Source organism: Macaca nemestrina, chromosome 13 (assembly GCF_043159975.1).
Source record: "Macaca nemestrina isolate mMacNem1 chromosome 13, mMacNem.hap1, whole genome shotgun sequence".
NCBI lineage: Eukaryota > Metazoa > Chordata > Mammalia > Primates > Cercopithecidae > Macaca > Macaca nemestrina.
The window spans coordinates 77,687,715-77,712,492 of NC_092137.1; the positions used below are offsets into that span (position 1 = coordinate 77,687,715).

The following is a 24,778-nucleotide window of genomic DNA, read 5'->3' on the forward strand; positions in this document are numbered from 1 at the left end:
AGACATTTTTCCCCCATGTGTCTTTTCTTCATGAAGATGTCAGTGTTATTCCTAAAATTAGATGACACCATCTGATGTTGTTCACACAGAATAGGCAGACGACAATCAATATGGCCAGGACACTGTGGTGGGGTGAGGGGACTGGTAAGGGGCTGGAAGTCAGTATGATCGCATTTTTTAATAAATACATTTGGCTTATTGGCTTATTTCTGTTCCCTATATAGATAAAACCTACCACTGACTGAATATTGCCTATCAATTACCAAAAAAAAAGCACTTCATATCTAAGAACTATCAAAAAACATGGACTTACTATAGGTTAGTGAGAATGTTAACATAGGCTCACATGAAGGATTTTATTTTCTCAAAAGATGTAAGACTAATGAATTATTGTTTTTCTCTCTAAACCAACATTTTCCTTTAAATTCCTAACACTCTTTTTTTTTTTAAACACATTTGCATGGTAAATTAGTTGGCATAAACAACGTATTTTTAAAATTGTTAGATCTGACTCATGTTGAGACGCACAGGAAGCTCAAAGTAAACATTTATGGACTTGGCAACACCTCGAAAAAGCAAACTCAGACCCAAAACTTTCATGGAACTGCTGCAGGTCACATTATCTTCCGGCTGAAAATTAAAATGACACCTGGAAAATACAACTACGCTTTTCAAGGGACAAAGCCCAAATCAAATAACCTCCCTACTTAATACCACTGTGGCCTGAAATAAGATAGCTTATCCAATTTGAGTAAAGGAAGAGGCAGTATGAATTCATTTATGTGGCATGAATACTGTTTTATTTGCATACAAAAGTGATCATTATAATTTTAGAATGGGTAGTTTCTTAAAGGAGAATAACACTCCTCTTTTCATCAATGGACTCTCATTTGAAGCTAAACCAATATAAACATTTGTAAGAATTAACACTAGAAAACTAAGGTAAATCTGATTGACTTCTGTAAAGTTCTGAGTGTTGTAGATTTTTAAAATACCTACTTGCTCTTTTTTTTTTTTATCTTGAAACAATGTAAGATTAAAGAAAAGTTACAAAAATAGTACTGTTTACTTACACTCTCACCCAGCTTCCCCTAATATTAACAGTTTACAAAACTATAGAAAAATGATAGAAACTAGACAAATACATTACTACAGCATTTTAAACTTGTTTATAGATATTATTTCAATTTTGTCAGTTTTGCCTTTAATGTACCTTTTAGGCCCAGGATCTAATCCAGAATCCTATATTGCATGGAGTTGTCATATCTCCTTAGTTCCACCAATCTGTGACAATTCCTCAGACTTTCTTCTTCTGCCATCACTGGGATACTCTTAATGAATACTAGTCAGTTATTTTGTACAATATCCCTCAATTGTGTTTATCTAATATTTTCACATTGCTAGATTATGGTTATGGATTTTTGGTAAGAGCACACAGAAGTGATGTGGAGCTATTCTCAGCACATCCCATTATGGGACTACATAATGTGAACCATCCAACTTATCGTATCCTTGCTTTTTGGAGTAGGTTATTTTCATGGGACTGTCATAGAGCTGAATGTTGGCAAATGACTATCCCAAAATGTTCATAGAGAATAATTCATATGAAACCTGGTCAGAGATTACTATTAAGAAAAAAGAACAGGCATATTTTTGGTTCACCCCTCACATTTAAAATGTCAAGTCACAGGTATCAATGTTTTTCTATTAAACTGAAAGTGAGGCTATTATGTAGATAAACAAAACAAATCAACAGAATGGTGCATCTTCAGAAGAGAAATTTCTCTATTATATTTGGGACTTTGGGAGAGTGGAGAGAGAGGAAAAAGTTACATATGTATGTATAAGCTACATATATATATACACACACGCGCGCGCGCACACACACACACACACACAGAGCTTAGTTTACCAGAAACCATGTGAATTTTAAGCTGTGAGGAAATTAGTGTGACTCGATATTTTGATATTAGTGTATGATGATTCCAATAACTAATTCATAATTACATATATTAAAGATGGAGATATAATACTCATTTGAAGGGATGTCTGATATGGTTAACTGGGCAGGAAATAAAAGAACCTATTTTCAAACACATTTCTCCACACCTCAAATGAAATATGAGTAATAGGCATTAGGATGAACTGAAATGTTAATATTTTAGATTTTACTATCACTCTTACAATCAGAAGTCTCTCCTGTCCAACTTAAGAAGCTGGATTCTCTCTGTATATTTACGGTGCAATTTATTGTTTTCAACTGAGGTAGCCAAGGATAACTGGACACAGCTATTTTTTCCATCTACAGACAGAGAAAATATTTTTAACAGGGTTACTCAGGGACTACAGTTAATTATCATGGGTATAGTTTGGTACACATCTATATTGATATCCACCCCAGGCAAGGCGTGGTGGCTCACGCCTGTAATCCCAGCACTTTGGGAGACCAAAGCGGCCGGATCATCTGAGGTCGGGAGTTCAAGGCCAGCTTGGCCAAAATGGTGAAACCTCGTCTCTACTAAAAATACAAAAAATTAGTTGGGTGTGGTGGCGGACTCCTGTAATCCCAGCTATCAGGGAGGCTGAGGCAGGAGGACTGCTTGAATCTAAGAGGCAGGGGTTGCAAAGAGCTGGGGTTACGCACTGCACTCCAGCCTAGGCAACAAGAGCTGAACTCCATCTCAGAGAAAAAAAAAATCAGCCTCGAGTTTGAGTAAAAATTAAATAATTTACTTAAAACCTATCTGCTACTTGATTTCACTCAACCCTCTCTTGCTCCACCCCTTCAAGCTGATTTCGTTCTCACTAGGGAGCCTCCGGGAGTGAGTGGGTAAGGGAGCAGGGAGTTTTTGAATGCTTTCAACTTATCCTTATGTCCCCTTCTCCTACATCATATAGAATAAGGCAATATGGGATTTCAGGGGAGTAAACATCTCAGATTTTCTGGCGTACAGCCTTACACAATTTCTTAAATAGGAGTGTATGTCATACAAATGCAGCACTTTCCGCACAACTACATTTTGAAATAACCATACTACATGGATTTGATATCCACTGAAATAAAGTTTTGTTTTTTATTAAAGATGTGTTATTGTTTCCCCAAAGGAAGATTCATAAATGCTTTACATCTGGGGTTCAAAATCTAGGCTTGCATATTTGGATAATTTTTCTAAGAACCATCATAGAACATCCTTTCTAGCATTGTTCACTTAGAAGTTAAACTCTTTTTTTTTTTTTTTTTTTTTTTGAGACGGAGTCTCGCTCTGTCGCCCAGGCTGGAGTGCAGTGGCCGGATCTCAGCTCACTACAAGCTCCGCCTCCTGGGTTTACGCCATTCTCCTGCCTCAGCCTCCCAAGTAGCTGGGACTACAGGCGCCCGCCACCTCGCCCGGCTGGTTTTTTGTACTTTTTAGTAGAGACGGGGTTTCACCGGGTTAGCCAGGATGGTCTCGATCTCCTGACCTCCTGATCTGCCCGTCTCGGCCTCCCAAAGTGCTGGGATTACAGGCTTGAGCCACCGCGCCCGGCCCATTAACTTTCAATAAACAGTGAAAAAGAAAATGTAATATGATCCTCTACCTGTTGTTTTTTAGGGGAAACTGGCCTATTAATTTCAGGCATCCTGAGTCACTCTCCATTGTCCCTACTATGCTATTTGTTCAGACTTCTTAGATGCTATGTACTCTGAGGCCTCTGCCCTCCCTTTTCCTTACTAATGTCAGATCTGCTAAATCCATTCATACTCAAGTCAAAAATGAAAGATAACATGACTACCACAGACAGGCATGAGGGTACTTTAACAGGAGACTAGAGATTAAAAGGAAAAAAATAAAATAAAAGTAGTCTCCCATGTTACAACTGGTACAGATGAGTTATGAGTTGTCAGATAATCTCACCCACACCCTTAATTTCCCATAAGGGAGGTCCCACCTAATAGACAGTGGTAATGGAAGGAGAATGAAACTCTTCAGGGGTATTATAATATGGCTTTTTCTTTTCTGATGTCCTTGCATGACATATTTGAAATTATGATTATTATTAAAATACTGCCCCTTGTTATTTGTCTACTTATTTCGAATTAAGAAATTCAGTCTCAAAAGGACTCAAGGTGGCTGACCAGAAGAACATAAGGCAATTAAGCTGATATAAGAGAAATGGAGGCCAAATAAAATATGCTAAGAAGAAATGTTAATAAAGTTATTGTTATGAAAGATCAGAAATCTTATATTCATGGTCGTTATACCTATATGAGTTATTTAAAATTTTTAATGTTTATTATTTTAAAATATTAAATACACAGAGGAAAAAAAGTGTTACCAAACTGGCATGAATTAAAACAATAGATGTGAATCTCTATGTAATGGGAATTATATTACTCCAACTATATAAACATAGAATATTTAAATACGTTATTGAGCTTGAATACTTATATTAACTTCAGCTTTTTTGGTATTTCATCTCTGTCGTTATTTGACACACCTGTTAGGGATATAGAAAAAAATTGTACTGAGCTTTGCAAGTACACATGTTAATAAGAATAAAAAAGATAGACTTTGCATTATGTCATGGCAAAATACTATCCTCATTTCTGGTTAGTTTTATTTTTTTTTAAAAAGGACAAAAAGAACACTCCAGTAAACTCATAGCTTTATTACTAAAAGCACCATCTGGTGGTTACTAGAAATTGATGCATTTCAATCTTTCTGTCTTTAGATCTTTTGATAAAACAATAGAAAAATATTTCTCTCTTGCATGCTGACAGAGATTCCACTCTGCATATTGAAATTATAAGCCTAGAGAAGCAGAAGGTGGATTTTATTTGTAGAATGCTTTAGTCTATGTGTGTGTGCATGCAATAAAATCAATTTTTCAGCTTCCCTTTTATTAGAAACCTTAGGTATATAAATAACAGTATCTTCTGATCTAAATCAGTTTTACATAACCAGAAAGCAATTATGAGTTCAGGAATTAGAAAGGTCTCTCACACAGGGAACATTAGAAAATCCAAACTGAAGTGTTTTAACTTGCCCAGGTTATTACCTAATTCTAGAACGCAGTAGGTTCTAAATAAGTATTGGGTAAATGAAAAAAAAAAAATGAAAAAGGAAAAAAAATACAAATGAATTGCTATGACTTCATGTGAGATAAGACAAAACCAGAGGGAAATATCCTCATATTTTATATTCATTAGATATTTTTAACCATGCCAAATTTGATGTGTGAATTTAACATTAGCAGGAAAGGAGTGATGCTTTTTATTTTTAAGGAAAGATCATCGTGTAATGAATAAATGTAGAATTTTTTTGAGATTTCAAAAATATGGTAAGATATTAATTCTGGGAGATTTAAAAGACTATTAGTATGAGCATTTGACCTAATGAATTATAAACACGGAACAAAGAAATCTTCTGTTCTACATAGCTTTGTTGTGAATTCAAGAGAACTCATTTTCTGCATTCTCTTGAGAGGATTGAAGAAGATTATTTCAAATTGAAATTTAAGATATGAAATTCTGAGCTGTAGGAGGGTAAAAGGTTTCTACTTTTTCTTCTTTGAAAATTAATTTTCCGGGGGGGCAGAGCAAGATGGCCGAATAGGAACAGCTCCAGTCTCCAACTCCCAGCGTGAGCGACACAGAAGACCGGTGATTTCTGCATTTTCAACTGAGGTACTGGGTTCATCTCACTGGGGAGTGCCGGACAATTGGTGCTGGTCAGCTGCTGCAGCCCGACCGGCGAGAGCTGAAGCAGGGCAGGGCATTGCCTCACCTGGGAAGCGCAAGGGGGAAGGGAATCCCTTTTCCTAGCCAGGGGAACTGAGACACACAACACCTGGAAAATCGGGTAACTCCCACCCCAATACTGCGCTTTAAGCAAACAGGCACACCAGGAGATCATATCCCACACCTGGCCGGGAGGGTCCCACACCCACGGAGCCTCCCTCATTGCTAGCACAGCAGTCTGCAATCTCGCGGCAAGGCAGCAGCGAGGCTGGGGGAGGGGCGCACACCATTGCTGAGGCTTAAGTAGGTAAACAAAGCTGCTGGGAAGCTCGAACTGGGTGGAGCTCACTGCAGCTCAAGGAAACCTGCCTCTCTCTGTAGACTCCACCTCTGGGGACAGGGCACAGTAAACAATAACAACCGCAACAGAAACCTGTGCAGACGCAAGCGACTCTGTCTGACAGCTTTGAAGAGAGCAGTGGATCTCCCAACACGGAGGTTGAGATCTGAGAAGGGACAGACTCCCTGCTCAAGTGGGTCCCTGACCCCTGAGTAGCCTAACTGGGAGACATCCCCCACTAGGGGAAGTCTGACACCCCACACCTCACAGGGTGGAGTACACACCTGAGAGGAAGCTTCCAAAGCAAGAATCAGACAGGTACACTTGCTGTTCAGAAATATTCTATCTTCTGCAGCCTCTGCTGCTGATACCCAGGCAAATAGGGTCTGGAGTGGACCTCAAGCAATCTCCAACAGACCTACAGCTGAGGGTCCTGACTGTTAGAAGGAAAACTATCAAACAGGAAGGACACCTACACCAAAACCCCATCAGTACATCACCATCATCAAAGACCAGAGGCAGATAAAACCACAAAGATGGGGAAAAAGCAGGGCAGAAAAGCTGGAAATTCAAAAATTGAGAGCGCATCTCCCCCGGCAAAGGAGCGCAGCTCATCGCCAGCAACGGATCAAAGTTGGACGGAGAATGACTTTGACGAGATGAGAGAAGAAGGCTTCAGTCCATCAAATTTCTCAGAGCTAAAAGAGGAATTACATACCCAGCGCAAAGAAACTAAAAATCTTGAAAAAAAAGTGGAAACATTGATGGCTAGAGTAATTAATGCAGAGAAGGTCATAAACGAAATGAAAGAGATGAAAACCATGACACGAGAAATACATGACAAATGCACAAGCTTCAGTAACCGACTCGATCAACTGGAAGAAAGAATATCAGCGATTGAGGATCAAATGAATGAAATGAAGCAAGAAGAGAAACCAAAAGAAAAAAGAAGAAAAAGAAATGAACAAAGCCTGCAAGAAGTATGGGATTATGTAAAAAGACCAAATCTACGTCTGATTGGGGTGCCTGAAAGTGAGGGGGAAAATGGAACCAAGTTGGAAAACACTCTTCAGGATATCATCCAGGAGAACTTCCCCAACCTAGTAGGGCAGGCCAACATTCAAATCCAGGAAATACAGAGAATGCCACAAAGATACTCCTCGAGAAGAGCAACTCCAAGACACATAATTGCCAGATTCACCAAAGTTGAAATGAAGGAAAAAATCTTAAGGGCAGCCAGAGAGAAAGGTCGGGTTACCCACAAAGGGAAGCCCATCAGACTAACAGCAGATCTCTCGGCAGAAACTCTCCAAGCCAGAAGAGAGTGGGGGCCAATATTCAACATTCTTAAAGAAAAGAATTTTAAACCCACAATTTCATATCCAGCCAAACTAAGTTTCATAAGTGAAGGAGAAATAAAATCCTTTACAGATAAGCAAATGCTTAGAGATTTTGTCACCACTAGGCCTGCCTTACAAGAGACCCTGAAGGAAGCACTAAACATGGAAAGGAACAACCGGTACCAGCCATTGCAAAAACATGCCAAAATGTAAAGACCATCGAGGCTAGGAAGAAACTGCATCAACTAACGAGCAAAATAACCAGTTAATATCATAATGGCAGGATCAAGTTCATACATAACAATCTTAACCTTAAATGTAAATGGACTAAATGCTCCAATTAAAAGACACAGACTGGCAAACTGGATAAAGAGTCAAGACCCATCAGTCTGCTGTATTCAGGAGACCCATCTCACACGCAGAGACATACATAGGCTCAAAATAAAGGATGGAGGAAGATTTACCAAGCAAATGGAGAACAAAAAAAAGCGGGGGTTGCAATACTAGTCTCTGATAAAACAGACTTTAGACCATCAATGATCAAAAGAGACAAAGAAGGCCATTACATAATGGTGAAAGGATCAACTCAACAGGAAGAGCTAACTATCCTAAATATATATGCACCCAATACAGGAGCACCCAGATTCATAAAGCAAGTCCTTAGAGACTTACAAAGAGACTTAGACTCCCATACAATAAAAATGGGAGACTTCAACACTCCACTGTCAACATTAGACAGATCAACGAGACAGAAAGTTAACAAGGATATCCAGGAATTGAACTCATCTCTGCAGCAAGCAGACCTAATAGACATCTATAGAACTCTCCACCCCAAATCAACAGAATATACATTCCTCTCAGCACCACATCATACTTACTCCAAAATTGACCACGTAATTGGAAGTAAAGCACTCCTCAGCAAATGTACAAGAACAGAAATTATAACAAACTGTCTCTCAGACCACAGTGCAATCAAACTAGAACTCAGGACTAAGAAACTCAATCAAAACCGCTCAACTACATGGAAACTGAACAACTTGCTCCTGAATGACTACTGGGTATATAACGAAATGAAGGCAGAAATAAAGATGTTCTTTGAAACCAATGAGAACAAAGATACAACATACCAGAATCTCTGGGACACATTTCAAGCAGTGTGTAGAGGGAAATTTATAGCACTAAATGCCCACAAGAGAAAGCAGGAAAGGTCTAAAATTGACACTCTAAACTCGCAATTAAAAGAACTAGAGAAGCAAGAGGAAACACATTCAAAAGCTAGCAGAAGGCAAGAAATAACTAAGATCAGAGCAGAACTGAAGGAGATAGAGACACAAAAAACCCTCCAAAAAATCAATGAATCCAGGAGTTGGTTTTTTGAAAAGATCAACAAAATTGACAGACCACTAGCAAGACTAATAAAGAAGAAAAGAGAGAAGAATCAAACTGACGCAATTAAAAATGATAAAGGGGATATCACCACCGACCTCACAGAAATACAAACTACCATCAGAGAATACTATAAACACCTCTACGCAAATAAACTGGAAAATCTAGAAGAAATGGATAATTTCCTGGACACTTACACTCTTCCAAGACTAAACCAGGAAAAAGTCAAATCCCTGAATAGACCAATAGCAGGCTCTGAAATTGAGCCAATAATTAATAGCCTACCAACCAAAAAAAGTCCAGGACCAGATGGATTCACAGCTGAGTTCTATCAGAGGTACAAGGAGGAGTTGGTACCATTCCTTCTGAAACTATTCCAATCAATAGAAAAAGAGGGAATCCTCCCTAACTCATTTTATGAGGCCAACATCATCCTGATACCAAAGCCTGGCAGAGACACAACAAAAAAAGAGAATTTTAGACCAATATCCCTGATGAACATCGATGCAAAAATCCTCAATAAAATACTGGCAAACCGGATTCAGCAACACATCAAAAAGCTTATCCACCACGATCAAGTGGGCTTCATCCCTGGGATGCAAGGCTGGTTCAACATATGCAAATCAATAAACATAATCCAGCATATAAACAGAACCAAAGACAAGAACCACATGATTATCTCAATAGATGCAGAAAAGGCTTTTGACAAAATTCAACAGCCCTTCATGCTAAAAACGCTCAATAAATTCGGTATTGATGGAACGTACCTCAAAATCATAAGAGCTATTTATGACAAACCCACAGCCAATATCATACTGAATGGGCAAAAACGGGAAAAATTCCCTTTGAAAACTGGCACAAGACAGGGATGCCCTCTCTCACCACTCCTATTCAACATAGTGTTGGAAGTTCTGGCTAGGGCAATTAGGCAAGAGAAAGAAATCAAGGGTATTCAGTTAGGAAAAGAAGAAGTCAAATTGTCCCTGTTTGCAGATGGCATGATTGTATATTTAGAAAATCCCATTGTCTCAGCCCAAAATCTCCTTAAGCTGATAAGCAACTTCAGCAATGTCTCAGGATACAAAATTAATGTGCAAAAATCACAAGCATTCTTATACACCAGTAACAGACAAACAGAGAGCCAAATCAGGAATGAACTTCCATTCACAATTGCTTCAAAGAGAATCAAATACCTAGGAATCCAACTTACAAGGGATGTAAAGGACCTCTTCAAGGAGAACTACAAACCACTGCTCAGTGAAATAAAAGAGGACACAAGCAAATGGAAGAACATACATGCTCATGGATAGGAAGAATCAATATCGTGAAAATGGCCATACTGCCCAAGGTTATTTATAGATTCAATGCCATCCCCATCAAGCTACCAATGAGTTTCTTCACAGAATTGGAAAAAACTGCTTTAAAGTTCATATGGAACCAAAAAAGAGCCCGCATCTCCAAGACAATCCTAAGTCAAAAGAACAAAGCTGGAGGCATCACACTACCTGACTTCTAACTATACTACAAGGCTACAGTAACCAAAACAGCATGGTACTGGTACCAAAACAGAGATATAGACCAATGGAACAGAACAGAGTCCTCAGAAATAATACCACACATCTACAGCCATCTGATCTTTGACAAACCTGAGAGAAACAAGAAATGGGGAAAGGATTCCCTATTTAATAAATGGTGCTGGGAAAATTGGCTAGCCATAAGTAGAAACATGAAACTGGATCCTTTCCTTACTCCTTATATGAAAATTAATTCAAGATGGATTAGAGACTTAAATGTTAGACCTAATACCATAAAAATCTTAGAGGAAAACCTAGGTAGTACCATTCAGGACATAGGCATGGGCAAAGACTTCATGTCTAAAACACCAAAAGCAACGGCAGCAAAAGCCAAAATTGAGAAATGGGATCTCATTAAACTAAAGAGCTTCTGCACAGCAAAACAAACTACCATCAGAGTGAACAGGCAATCTACCGAATGGGAGAAAATTTTTGCAATCTACTCATCTGACAAAGGGCTAATATCCAGAACTTACAAAGAACTCAGAAAAATTTACAAGAAAAAAACAAACAACCCCATCAAAAAGTGGGCAAAGGATATGAACAGACATTTCTCAAAAGAAGACATTCATTCAGCCAACAGACACATGAAAAAATGTTCATCATCACTGGCCATCAGAGAAATGCAAATCAAAACCACAATGAGATACCATTTCACACCAGTTAGAATGGCGATCATTAAAAAGTCAGGAAACAACAGGTGCTAGAGAGGATGTGGAGAAATAGGAACACTTTTACACTGTTGGTGGGATTGTAAACTAGTTCAACCATTATGGAAAACAGTATGGCGATTCCTCAAGGATCTAGAACTAGATGTACCATATGACCCAGCCATCCCATTACTGGGTATATACCCAAAGGATTATAAATTATGCTGCTATAAAGATACATGCACACGTATGTTTATTGCGGCACTATTCACAATAGCAAAGACTTGGAATCAACCCAAATGTCCATCAGTGACAGACTGGATTAAGAAAATGTGGCACATATACACCATGGAATACTATGCAGCCATAAAAAAGGATGAGTTTGTGTCCTTTGTAGGGACATGGATGCAGCTGGAAACCATCATTCTTAGCAAACTATCACAAGAACAGAAAACCAAACACCGCATGTTCTTACTCATAGGTGGGAACTGAACAGTGAGATCACTTGGACTCAGGAAGGGGAACATCACACACCGGGGCCTATCATGGGGAGGGGGGAGGGGGGAGGGATTGCATTGGGAGTTATACCTGATGTAAATGACGAGTTGATGGGTGCAGCACACCAACATGGCACAAGTATACATATGTAACAAACCTGCAGGTTATGCACATGTACCCTACAACTTAAAGTATAATAATAATAAATTAAAAAAATAAATTAAAAAAAAGAAAAAAAAGTCTGAAAACAGAAAAAAAAAAAAAAGAAAATTAATTTTCCACATTACAAATGGAGAAATTGAGTTTCAAGGGCAATCTAGTAAAACCAGTTCACACAGGTAGAAGTGGTGGAGTTGACTTTTGAGTTCAGGTCGTTTGTTTCCAAAGCACTGTTTTTCAGCATTGTGAAGAAGGTTCGCAATTACAGGAATAGATTTTTCTGATGGTTTGGGAGATGGGTAGATGAGGAAGAATGTGACTTTATATATGGGTAACTTCCTCTAAATATCACTGTGTTATTTCACCACTCCTGTGTGATCCAAATATATCCCTTTAAGTAACATAGTTGACATTAAGACTGTTTACTCTGCATCTGACTTCTCTAACCACTTTGAGGATAAACTCTTAGTATTTCAAGATGTGATCTCATATCACAGTTAAACTAAAAATTATTCTGCTTTCACTACATGATAGGGAAAGTTTAACAATTCATTCAACAGATACTTTCCTAAGTGTTAGAACATTTCTATATCCAATAAGGAGAAAAATGCATTCATACAAATTTTGTAGTCAATGATAAAAACAAGGGTTTGGAGTGGCTTCGGGGGAAAACTGCTTCTGCCAGGAACACTTACTTAGTTCTAGGGTAAAAATAACCTTCACAGATCCAATATCAGTAAGTGATCTCCATCAAACAGATGCCAAAGTGTGTTTTAAAAAGTGAGATATCTACAGTTCACATACAATTTTAAAAATCTATCTGATTTTGTTATGCGTATACTAGAGAAAGTCCAAGATTGAGGGTTAGGATGTTGGAACTACATAAACTCTCTCTCTCTTTCTCCCACCCCAGCTTATTGCATGTAACCAGTTTTTCAAAATACCAATGTCAGCATCTGATATATGTTACATGGATATTTATATTGTAATAAAAACACTACGATAGAAATAATTTTGGTCAAAATTGATCTGTTATCCATCCAACATTTATTGCCTCTCAATAGTATCTGGATGTTTCCTGGAGGTGTCACTTTTTCTTCACAAATCATAGACAAAAGATGTTGGTGGCACCGGCTTCTGGGGAGAACCCTGATTATGACACACCCGTCTCTGTGCTTCTATTCCTCTTGCTCCAATTAGCAGTCACCCAGACCTTTCTAACTGTCATATGACAATCCCCTGTCCACTGTGATTGCTTTCTGATTAAAGTTATTCCAAACAGATTAAATGCCAGAAATTTTTCCCCAGAATTTTTTGGTGGTCAAAGGAGGAACAGTCTCTGAACTAGAAAGAGGCCAGCATTTTATTGTTTGCTGCCATATTGAGAACATAATGGGATCTAGTCTTTGCATCAAGTTGTTAATGACAAAGGTTAGAGTTGGAAAAAATTTGAATGCTGAGAAATAGTGTTGAGGCTCTAACGTTTGCTTGGAGTCCACCCTACATTTGAGCTTTTCTGTTGAGTAAGACAAACGTTTCTCTTTTTTTCTTATGCCAGTTTCATTCAGCTTTTCTGTTGCTTGAAAATGAATACCTAATCACAATGGCATTAATAGTAGATATTATTCAAGTAATTGCTGGTCAAAAGGCATTGTGCTAAATCGTTCGTTGGGTGGCCGATACTTTTATTACCTCCATTTCATAGACAAGCAAACAGATTAGGAGAGGTTAAATGGCTTACTTAAAATCACACATTTGAAAGACGTCAGAGTTGCAATTCAAACTGCATCTTTCTAATGATAAATTTCATACATTTGAACCTTCCACCGTGGATGAGACAATGGGCTTAAACTTTGATGTCACAATATCTAGCTGTGTGGTCTTGGATGAGTTATTTAACTTCAATGGTTCTTAATTTCCTTAACCATAAATTGGGGAAAATAATAGTCCCTAGCTTATATAAAAATTAAAGGAGCTAACATATATAAAATTCTTAGAAAATTACCTATATAATAAATATTAGACAATAACTATTAGATCATCTTATAATTACTAGGCTTGCATTTATTCATTTTCAGATTATGTTTTCTAGCCAACAGAATAGAGATTCTTCAGGCACATCACCACTACCTCCTAACAGTCCTAAATAAACATGGTAACATGGGGTTTTCATTTTCATAGAGCTCAGGCTAAAATGCTTGCAATATTTCTGGTGTTCTCTCCCTATCCCACATGTATTTGACTTCATAGATATTTTTTCTCGACAAATATTTATTAAGAGCTTAGCTTGTGTTAAGGTGTATTGGAGATGGGAAACAGAGTAGCAAACATAAAGCAGATAAGGTTTTTACCTTCTTGGGACTTACCAGTCCTGTGGGCTGGAGGAAGAGACAGATGATTAAATAGGTAAGCTCATATGTACACAAATATATTTCTGACAGAAGTGCTACCAAATTAAGGACTAGTATGAGAGCATATAAATGGAGGCTCAAATGTAGTCCAGGAAATAAGGATCCCCCGAAGATGTGATTTTTATCTTTCCCCTAAACAATTTTCTGGATTTTTTTTTTTTAATCTAGAAAAGGGTTTAGGAGAAGGACAACAGCATTCACATCAGCCCTCAGACAGGAGATAACTTTGTGCTCTTGGGAAACCCTTAACATCTTCTTTTAGTTAAAATAGAGTGAGGTATGGAATTTATATGGCTACTAAAGTGGCTGGAGAGGTTGACAAAAACAAGATTATCTCCATTTTGTTGGCCATCTTATAGATTTTGGAATATGCCCCAAGAATCTTAAGTAAGGCCATGGTATGGTTTCATTATGTTTAAGAAGTCAGTGACAATTTTGTGAAGAATTGATTGGACAGACATACAAGCGGATTTGCAAAGAACAATTGGGAGAAGAGTTTGTTTGTCTTGAAGAGTACAAATACCTGTAGGAGATTTGAACCAAGGTCATGGTAGACTGATAAAGGAAGGTAGCTGAATCAATAATTATTTAAGAATTTGAATTAATGAAACTTGATAATGAACTAAATGTAGTCAGTTGATGGACTAGATGTTATGATATTCCATGCACATCGCTTCTATTGAAGCAACTACTATTTAGTTGCTTGCTTGGCTCACAATTTATCCTTTCTGCAGAGAAACACAAGATATTTCTTAGAAGTGATATACCACTCTACATTCCTCATACTATACTCCCAGACAATGATGAAATCGCCAAAGGTCTGCCCCCCTTCAAAGAGAATATCTTCTATATCCAAATCCTGTATCAGCCTCTGGTTCTAGGGAACCAAAAAAAAAAAAAAAGATAGTTGAGCACTTGGCCAAGGACAAAAAGATTACCAGAATGATTCTCAATATTTTTATCAAAGCAACTTTTACTTGCACTGTGGGTGGAACTGGCCAAGACATGAGTTCCGTTTGGGACACGTTGGGTTTGAGACCTGTAAGAACAAACCAAGTAGAGATGTCAAGTTGTTACTTAACTATACAGGTCTCTGGATTTCAGAAAGGACTGGAAATAAAATTAGAGTGTATTGATATCATAAAAAGTAAAGGCAGCGTGGGAATGGGAGAGAGAGTAGTGTGAGAGAAGGGTCAAGACTCCTCTTGAAGATGTGTAATTGGCAGTGAGCCATTTGCTAACACAATTCTCTCTACTTCCTCTCTAAGGGCCCTTTTATGTTGAGTGTGAGAACTTTACCCTTTTGGTTTGTTTGGGTGTGGAGGTTATTTCTGAAATAATATCAAGTACTTTCACAGCTTTCAGTTCTTTGTACTATGTATCAGAAAAAAAAAAAAAAAAAGTGTGAAAGCTTTTTTCCCCACCTTTGCAGCCCATCAGCTTTATCTATGGTTGACTCTAAAGGCAAAACCATTATGGATTATTTTTATACCATTACTAGTTTGCTTCTGAAGAGGTTCAGGACACATTACCCCAAATATGGCACCTTGGCATTTGAGAAAACAGTAGAAGCAAGAAGGCTACTTTCAGCTTTGCCTTGCTTTTTTCCTGTGAAGCAGGTCACAAAACCTAGGAAGGTAATTTTCTGACCTTCCCTCACTCTCCTTCCCCGGAGCAGGTCACAAGATCCTCATTCGAGAAGTGTGCTCCTTTTATCTAGAGGAAAGGAGCCAAAGACACAGAAATGCCATGAGAAATGCCAACAAACAGATCTTACTAAATTGTCCCCAGTTTATTATCATTAGATCATACCATTTTGTTCCATGACTGTTCTCTCTTAATCAAATTTAAGCATAAAAACACACAAGTTTACCTAATTCTTCGGTGTTTCTTTCCTTACAAATTCTCTCATGTCATGTAGAACTTGTATTAAATAAATGTATCTACTTTTCTCTTGTTAATCTGTCTTCTGTTATAGGAGCCTCAGGCACAAACCTAGAAATTGAAAAGAAAATAAATATTTCCTCCCTTATACCTGTTATTAATTTTACTTTCATTTTAGTTTTAGAGTTGGGATCTTGCTCTGTCTCCTAGGCTGGAGAGCAGTAGTATGATCATTGCTCATGATAGCCTCAAACTCCTAGGCTGAAGCTTCCCTCCCACCTCAGCCTCCTGAGTAGCTAGGACTACAGGCATGAGCCACCATTTCTGGCTATTGTTTTTTTTTAACTTTTGTAGAGACAGGATCTCACTCTTTTGCCCAGGCTGGCATTGAACTCCTGGCCTCAAGCAGTTGTTCCACCTTGGCCTCCCAAAGTGCTAGGATTACAGGTATGAAGGACTGTACTCGGCTCCCCCATAACTCTTTATAGTCAAAACAGGTAACTCTTCTCGTCATCTCTAAATTGAATAGGATCAGTAGAATCTAACCTTATTTCCAGCCAATGAATGGAAAGACAGCATGTTATATCCTACTGGCCTAGTTTCCCTTTCTCTGCTGCCATCTTGTCACAAAAATGTCTTCACATATGTTTGAGACCATCACTTGACAAAATTTTTCCTTGGATGCTGTTTATGTGCTTCCATTTTCCTCTCCTGCAATTTTAATTTCAGAAACCAAAAAGTTTCCTAAACCTTCACCTCGGCTGTTTCTGCTACAGGAAATGTTGTAGGCAAAAGGATGTTTGTTTTGTTCTTTAATCTGGAGTTTTCTCTTCTATGATGGATACAGTAAAGGAGCAGGGAAAAAGATTTTCCTTCTGAAAGAAAGAAGTAGGATAGCTCTTCACTTGGGCAAAAGGATAGCAGTCAAGCTAATTATTTATATTAAACTACTTATACCTATTGTGGTACTAAAGGATAACTTTGTATGAATTCCGATAACTTGTAAGCCTAATTATACTGTATAAAATATAAAAATGCTATGATAGATTTTAAAAAGAAAATGGAGTAACCCAAGAATGTGATATAAATAATGTTTATGTATAATTTCAAGACTCTCAGCTCCCATGGCTTTCCAATATTACGTACTACTTAGGTGGGCGTAGAGTTCATTTTTTACAGGGTGATTAGTAACCTATCAGTAACAATGAGAAGCTATTTGGCCATGTATAATAAAGACTGTTATGCAAAACTATTCTTTCAGCGTGGTACATTTTTTATTTAAAGAAGCAATTCAAATTCCCTTATAGGTAAGGAAATAAAAGAACAAAAGGTTAAATGTTGTACAGGTAGGAATGAAAAGGAGAAAAATTGAGGGATTTCTTATTCTTTTACATAATTACAGGATTTGAGACTGATGTTATTTGTTGCCTTCTGTTTTTCACCATTTAATCATAGAAAGACCTACCTTCTCTAGGCAGTACATTTCCTTGGGAGAAGGCGACCCAGTGATATTCACAGGGTTATCCCCTTTCAAACCAATGTCAATAGCTGGTGTGTAGAAAGAAAAATGTAAGGAGAAACGCAAATATGACTTAGAAAAAAAGGAAGAAAAACAGAATGAAAGAAAATAAGAAGCCAAGAAAGCAGGAAAAGAGTAAAGAGAAGAACTGAGAAGGAGGCAAAAGCAGAGGAAATTTTTGAAAGGGAGCGGTGGAGGCAATCATAGAAAGAGGGCAGAAGAGAACAAAGGACAAGAAACTGAAAACACAGAGGGAAAGAAAGGGTCCTTGGTGGATTTGTCATCTCACAGATTTACAACTGGCATCTACCTTTTATCAAAATACATGTGTTGAGAGACATAGCATTGCATTTCTTATTACATACTGTGCTAAACCCTAGATGACCTCTTATTTTTGGTAATAAAAGTTATAATTTCAGCAAATAGGTTTTATCCATTAACTCCATAGCCTCCTTGATATAACCTGAGATTAAGTTAAATTTAAAGTCCAAGTGAGCTCAAAGGTGTAGGTGAAGGTTGTTGCTATTAGGTCTAACTGGAATAATAGCTCTCTGCAAAATCCCAGCCACATAAAAGTCCTGCTCTGGCAGTCATAGCAACCTTGCCAGCTTTGGATGTGATTGCTGACAGAGAGTTCACTGATTTTTCCATGGAGAATCCTGGAGCTTGCTGTCTGGGTTGACGTTTTTACAACTGTGTAGTTGAAAAGGGAGATTTGCCGTAATACTCCCCCCACTTCCTTCTTTCCTTTCTTCCTTTCACTCTTTGTGTCATTCTCTTTCTTTCTTCCTTCCTTTCACTCTTTGTGTCATTCCCTTCCTTCCTTCCTTCCTTCCTTCCTTCCTTCCTTCCTTCCTTCCTTCCTTCCTTCCTTCCTTCTTTCTTTCTTTCTTTCTTTCTTTCTTTCTTTCTTTCTTTCTTTCTTTCTTTCTTTCTTTCTTTCTTTCTTTCTTTCTTTCTTTCTCTCTCTCTCTCTCTCTCTCTCTCTCTCTCTCTCTCTCTCTCTCTCTTCTTTCATTGATTACAACCATTTCATTAGAAAATGTTCAGGCCACAGCTTGAGGATATAACGATTAGAGCTTTGCCATGACAGTTTCTAAAACTGTAACTTCTCAAATATATTATACATTCATGTGCAAAATGTGAAGCCCTCGGGGAGAGTGCAGTGAGCTACGATCTATGGTTTACAAGTGCTGTCGTTGGGAGAAGTTACACAGGACTCTTCACATAACTCGGCAGGTGATTTATTCCTATTTAGGGATTTCGGGCTTCACTATAAGCACATAAATTGAAACAAGGTGACAAATGGCTTCTATGCTTCAGCGCTGATATCTCAAAAGGCATTGCACGTGCTCCAGGTATAGAATCCTTTGGAGCAGGGATCTCTGAGAGCTATGTGAGACAGTAATAGGCTGAATGCTCTGACAGTTACCTGGTAACCTTGGCCTGGTACCTGGGGTGTTTCTGAACTGAGTTTTCTCATCTGTAAAATATAAGGAATAGCCAGGATTTCAAGAATCTTGTCTGAGGTGGCTGCTGAACACTGATATCAACAGAGGGTCTCCTGAGCTTACAGTACTTCCAAGATAGTTTGTCCCAAGCTAAGACTAACCATAGGTCAGCAACCTGCTCATCACAGAGGAGTCTGTGCAGTTTCAGTTACTGGTTATAATAGACTCAGCTAAGAATGACTTTACAGAATTCAGCTCAAATTACCAAAAAATTGTTTACATAAAATTGTACCTTTACTTTATGTGCCCTCTGAATTTCTAAACCAAACAGGTTTTCATTCCGTGGATATTGAGTGAATGCCTAATGTGTGCTGGGCTAGGAATCCTTCTAGGAATTTCCTTACATCATTAAAATTCTTCATAAATATGGTTTTGGATGGCAGTTTATCCATGAAGAATACTACCATGAACACACTGGAAACAAAATCTTATCCTCAAGGAGTTTACATCTTAGAAGGGATGATTATCAATTTTAAAAAAAGAAAAGCCAGCTTGGTAAATCTAGAGTATGCTGAATAGTGCTAAATTCTAAGAAAAAGATAAATCTAGGGAAGGCTCCCCGTACTCCCTTTGCACAGAGGCTTTAAAGAAGTATACAGCGTGGTCCCTGGACTGAAGGTGCTCCGGTTAGTAAGGGAGTGTCATGTAGGTCAACACATGTGGCACATGGACCATAAATGCCTGCCAACAGCAGGATGCAAGAGGACTTCTGGGAGGGGAGTGGACAGGATACTTATGTGTGACTGGAATGTAGGTGAGAGGTGGAGAAGAGAATGAAGGATAACTTACAGAAGGGGCAGCATTTGTTTTGGGTCTTGAGAGAGGTAGAAAATTCTTCCAGATGGCCAAATTGACAAAGGTGAATGCATTACAGGGGTAGACAAGAGTCCCATCACTATAATCATAGGCTGAATTCAGCCAGAAGTTGTGAATTTATTTGGGCAAGGATAAGCCAGGAAACTGAAGAAAGGAGCTGACCTGGGTTTGATTGGCATACGAGAGAGGAGGCAAAGGACCGTGGAAGGCAGTCTCAGATCACACCTGCTCCTCTTCTTTGTGAAATAGCAAACTTGATTTGGCTGGAACCTCGGGTGATACAGTAACTGGCTCAGGTTTGTATGTTTGAAATGTCACTTGATAAATAAATGTCACTTGGAGAGGAGTAATCTGGGGGGGGGGGCAGGACTGTAGGTGGGGAGACCATTTGCTCAGTGCAGAATAGGCATTCAGCAAAAGTTTGAGAGTTGTTTTGTTACTCTTAATTGTTGGCTTCCCTAATCTTCATTGCTTCTAATGTGCCCACATGGTTCAAATGACTTGCTAACTACTCACAGAAGGAGCTGACATCTATCCAATTAATAATGCTTTATTCAATAGTACTGATTGCAATCAAAAGAGTGATATTTCAAATATTACTAATTGTTTGTATTTTGTTGAGTGGGGAGAGAAGAGATCCTTCAATGAGTTTCATCCTACACTAAATTAAAAACAAAAAAAAAAGCTGATAAGCTGCCATCCAAAACTATGTTTACAAAGAATTTTAATGATGTTAAAAAATTCCTACAGCATCGGAAATAAAATGAAAAATTTGCATGTATAATCTGAGTTCTATTTTATATGCATATGCATGTGTATATATGTTTATTTTATACATACTAATAAAATATGACAAATTTAATCATTGCTATCTTCACCTATTTGGATGAATAGGTTGTTTTTGCTTTTATACTCATCTTTTTTACTGACAAAAATATGTTCTAAACATTCTATCAGTAAAACCATTAATTTGAAAAAATAAAATATAGGAAATGTCATGTATTTAATTCTCCTCTATTGTGAAATTGTTTTCATATCCCAGCATTTTGTAACGCTTCTTAAGTTATGGGTATAGAAAATGATTAACTTGTCAAAATATCAAAAGGGCACTTTTATCCATTATAAAAATAAAGCAGGATGACTCAAATTAAGATTTATATGTATATATACTTTTATTCATTAAGAATATTTGTGTGAAAGTGACAGCAATCCATTTCAAAAAACGGTTTATGTAATTTGAAAGACAAAATGTGCAACTGATGGGTGGTCTAGAGATGCAAAGAAAACACAACTTTAGGAATCTAACTCAGGAGACAATATTCTTATCTTGTTTCCTCTTATTCTGTTTTTCTATTTCTCTTTCCGATTTGCATTTTTCTTCATGTTAGCATTATTCTTTCTTATGACAGATGTATATTCTTTCCATAATATAGGTTTAGCAATCCCAGTAGACAAACCAAAAGAAAACCAGACAAAGCAACATAAAATCTCCCAGGATTATATATCAATCCAAGGGCTGCCCTTTTTTGGTTTATATACCCTTCATTGTGCCAAGCAGTGTTGCTAGGGTAATGGGATGTAGGGCAGCGATTGTCCAGGCCTACTCTAAGAATTGGACAGGGAAAGACACTGTAGTTGGAAGCTATGTACTAAATGATTAAGTAGGAGTCCTGCCAGACATTCTCTCCTTTTATTGGGGGCTGCCCTTGGAAGAGATAGGACATATAGCTTTTGAACATATCTAAATGAAAACAGTGTTCCATGAACAAATCAACTGCTCTTCTATATGTTATTTGAATGCACACCATATTTCAAAACCCCCTATGTCAATCTGGTCCTGGAGTAAATCCTGATGTGGTGAGAACAGATTTGAAGACTGGTGTTTGAGGTTCTAGATTTTTCCATCCTTTTATTGTATTTCATGATTACTTCTATTCTCAGACACTTTAATAGCAGTTGATACTGGGTAAAATCTCTGTTTTTTTTTTTCTAGTGTTATTTGACAATCCAATCCTTTGTGTTAAGCCCTGCCAGAAACATGTGCAATGGTGGTTGGATAGTTCCCTAAAGAAACAAGTATATATACACAATTTAATTATTTTTGAAAAAATTTTCTGAATATCAGTCATATACTGAAGAACTTACAGAATAGAAAGTATAATTTAATTAATTAAGATCAATTTTTTGTCAAGGCAAAGTGACAGATAGTATCATAAATAATAGAGATGCAAATATGTTTCTTAGGAAGAACTTTCATTCCCAGTTATCTAGAAAAAATCATTTTCATATTTTAAGCTGTCCAAATTTCTGGATTGGATTTCTTTGAAATGCAAGGTAACCTCTTCAAAATTCAATCTAGTAAAAAACAAAACAAATTTTTTTAGGTTTCCTTGCACTCTTTCCTCAAATAGGACTTGGACAATGGGAATTTTTACATAAATCAACCAAACAATAAATATGTATTTCACAAAAGGTAATTGGTTGGGAATTTGAGAACTTCTGGTGAGAGTCAACAGAAGACAGAAATCAGAAGCTACATAATTAGTACATTATAGTCCCAATTATTCACACACATTTTAGAATAACCTTCCTCTATAATTATAAACTTGATTTATTCCCACTTGAAAAAGTAGTGCTCTAAAAACTGGTGTATGTATGCATAGTGATAATATGAGAATAGGTCATGAGGATTTCTTCCCTTAGCCAAATCAGATACCAAATTCCACCTGGCTTCTATCTTTAGATTGGCTTCAAGGAAACCTTGCCAATCATATTTATTTTTAGAGATCAATCAGAGAAGGATCAGATTATAGCCCCAAATATATTATCTTCCTCAGTAATAATATTAAAAATCTGCTTCATTCCTAAATCTATTACATATTTTTAACACTTAATTGGGTTTATACTCACATGCATAATGTAATAGTCACTAATTGTTTTACTGCATGTTGTCCTACACCTACACTATAGAATTCTATAGTTTCAACTTGTCACAATTGTAGGTATTCACATTTTAATTTTTGGAAGCCCTCACCTTTGGTTTAGTACAGTACTGATATGAATTGACTGTGTCACCACCCAAATCTCATCTTGAACTGTAATTCCACAATTCCCACGTGTCTTGGGAGGAACTAGGTGGGAGGTAATTTAATTACAGTGGCGGGTCTTTCCTGGGCTGTTCTCGTGTTAGTGAATGAGTCTCATGATATCTGATGGTTTTAAAAATGGCAGTTTTTTCTTCACAAACTCTCTCTTCTCCTGCTGTCATTTACATAAGATGTGACTTGTTCTTCCTTGCCTTTCACCTTCTGCCATTATTTTAAGGCCTTCCCAGTCATATGGAACTGTAAGTCCAATACACCTCTTTCTTTTGTAAATTGCCCAGTCTTGGGTATGTCTTAACAGCAGAGTGAAAGGAAACTAATACAGTAAATTGATACTAGGAGTGGGGTGCTTCTGTAGATACCCAAAAATGTGGAAACAACTTTGGAACTGGGGAACAGGCAGAGGTTGGAACAGTTTGGAAGGCTCAGAAGAAGTTAGAAAAACATGAGAAAGTTTAGAATTCCCTAGTGACTTTGAATTACCTAGAGTCTTTGAATGGCTTTAACCAAAATGCTAATAATGCTATGGACGATGAAATCAGGCTGATATGGTCTCAGTTGGAGATAGGGAACTTGGGAACTGGAACAAAAGTGACTCTTGTTATGTTTTAGCAAAGAGACTGGTGGCATTTTGAGAATCTTAGCCTAGATTTCAGAGGATGTGTGGAAATGCCTGGATGTCTAGACAGAAGTTTGATGCAGGGGCAGAGCCCTCATGGAGAACTTCTGCTAGGGCAGTGCAAAAGGGAAATGTGGGATTGGAGCCCCCACACAGAGTTCCTACTGAGGCACCACCTAGTAAATCTGTGAGAAGTGGACCACCATTCTCCAGACCCCAGAGTTGTGGATCCACTGATAACGTGCACCATGCACCTGGAAAAGCTGCAGACACTCAGCGTAGCCCATGAAAGCAGCTGACATGGTAGTTGTACCCTGCAAAGCCACAGAGGCAGAACTGCTCAAGACCATGGCAACCCACCTCTTGCATCAGCATGACCTGAATGCGAGACATGCAGTCAAAGGAGATCATTTTGGAGCTTTAATATTTAACTGCCCCGCTGGATTTTGGACTTAAATGGCACCCGTAGCCTCTTTGTTTTGGCCAATTTCTCCCATTTGGAACGGCTATATTTACTCAATGCCTGTACCCCCATTGTATCTAGGAAGTACCTAACTTGCTTTTGATATTACAGACTCATAGGCAGTAGGGACTTGCCTTGTCTCAAATGAGATGTTGGAATGTGGACTTTTGAGTTAGTGCTGAAATGAGTTAAGATTTTGGAGGACTATTGGGAAGGCATGATTAGTTTTGAAATGTGAGGAGATGAGATTTGGGATGGGCCAGGGGAGGAATGATATGGTTCAGCTGTGTCCCCACCCAAATCTCATCTTGAATTTTAATTCGCACAATTCCCACATTTCATGGGAGGAACAAGGCCACAAGTGATTGAATTATGGGGGCAGGATCTTTCCCAGGCTGTTCTCGTGATAGTGAGTGAGTCTCATGATATCTGATTGTTTTAAAAACTGTAATTTCCTGCACAAGCTCTCTCTTTGCCTGCTGCCATCCACGTAAGATGTGACTTACTCCTCCTTGACTTTCACCTTCCACCATTGAACTACAAGTCCAAAAAAACTGTTTTTTGTAAATTGCCCAGTCTTCAGTATGTCTTTATCAATAGCATGTAAATGGACTAATACAAGTACAGTTGGATTTCCTCTTGGTATGTTTATCTTCATTCTCTACAATTTCTTTCCATCCTTCTTGTAGCATGGTACTCTAGAGATGAACTATGTTTTAGTCAAAGATAGGATACTAGTCTTTCACTTTCTTTTAGACTTCTAACTCCCACTGGGCAGTTGC

At 37.9% G+C, this 24,778-nt stretch overlaps 1 protein-coding gene and 1 long non-coding RNA gene across 6 annotated transcripts in view; one reads left to right on the plus strand and one right to left on the minus strand.

The window, feature by feature from the left end:
• The window catches only part of LOC105465328 (leucine rich repeat transmembrane neuronal 4), a 780,577-nt gene that overhangs the window by 561,109 nt on the left and 194,690 nt on the right, over positions 1 to 24,778 (minus strand). The gene's annotated exons all lie outside the window — the stretch shown is intronic.
• Positions 5,571 to 24,778, plus strand: part of LOC139357910 (uncharacterized) — a 38,593-nt gene continuing 19,385 nt past the window's right edge. For both annotated transcript variants that reach the window (XR_011611942.1, XR_011611941.1), the window contains exon 1: positions 5,571 to 5,668. This is a non-coding gene — a long non-coding RNA (uncharacterized lncRNA). The remainder of the gene's footprint in view (positions 5,669 to 24,778) is intronic.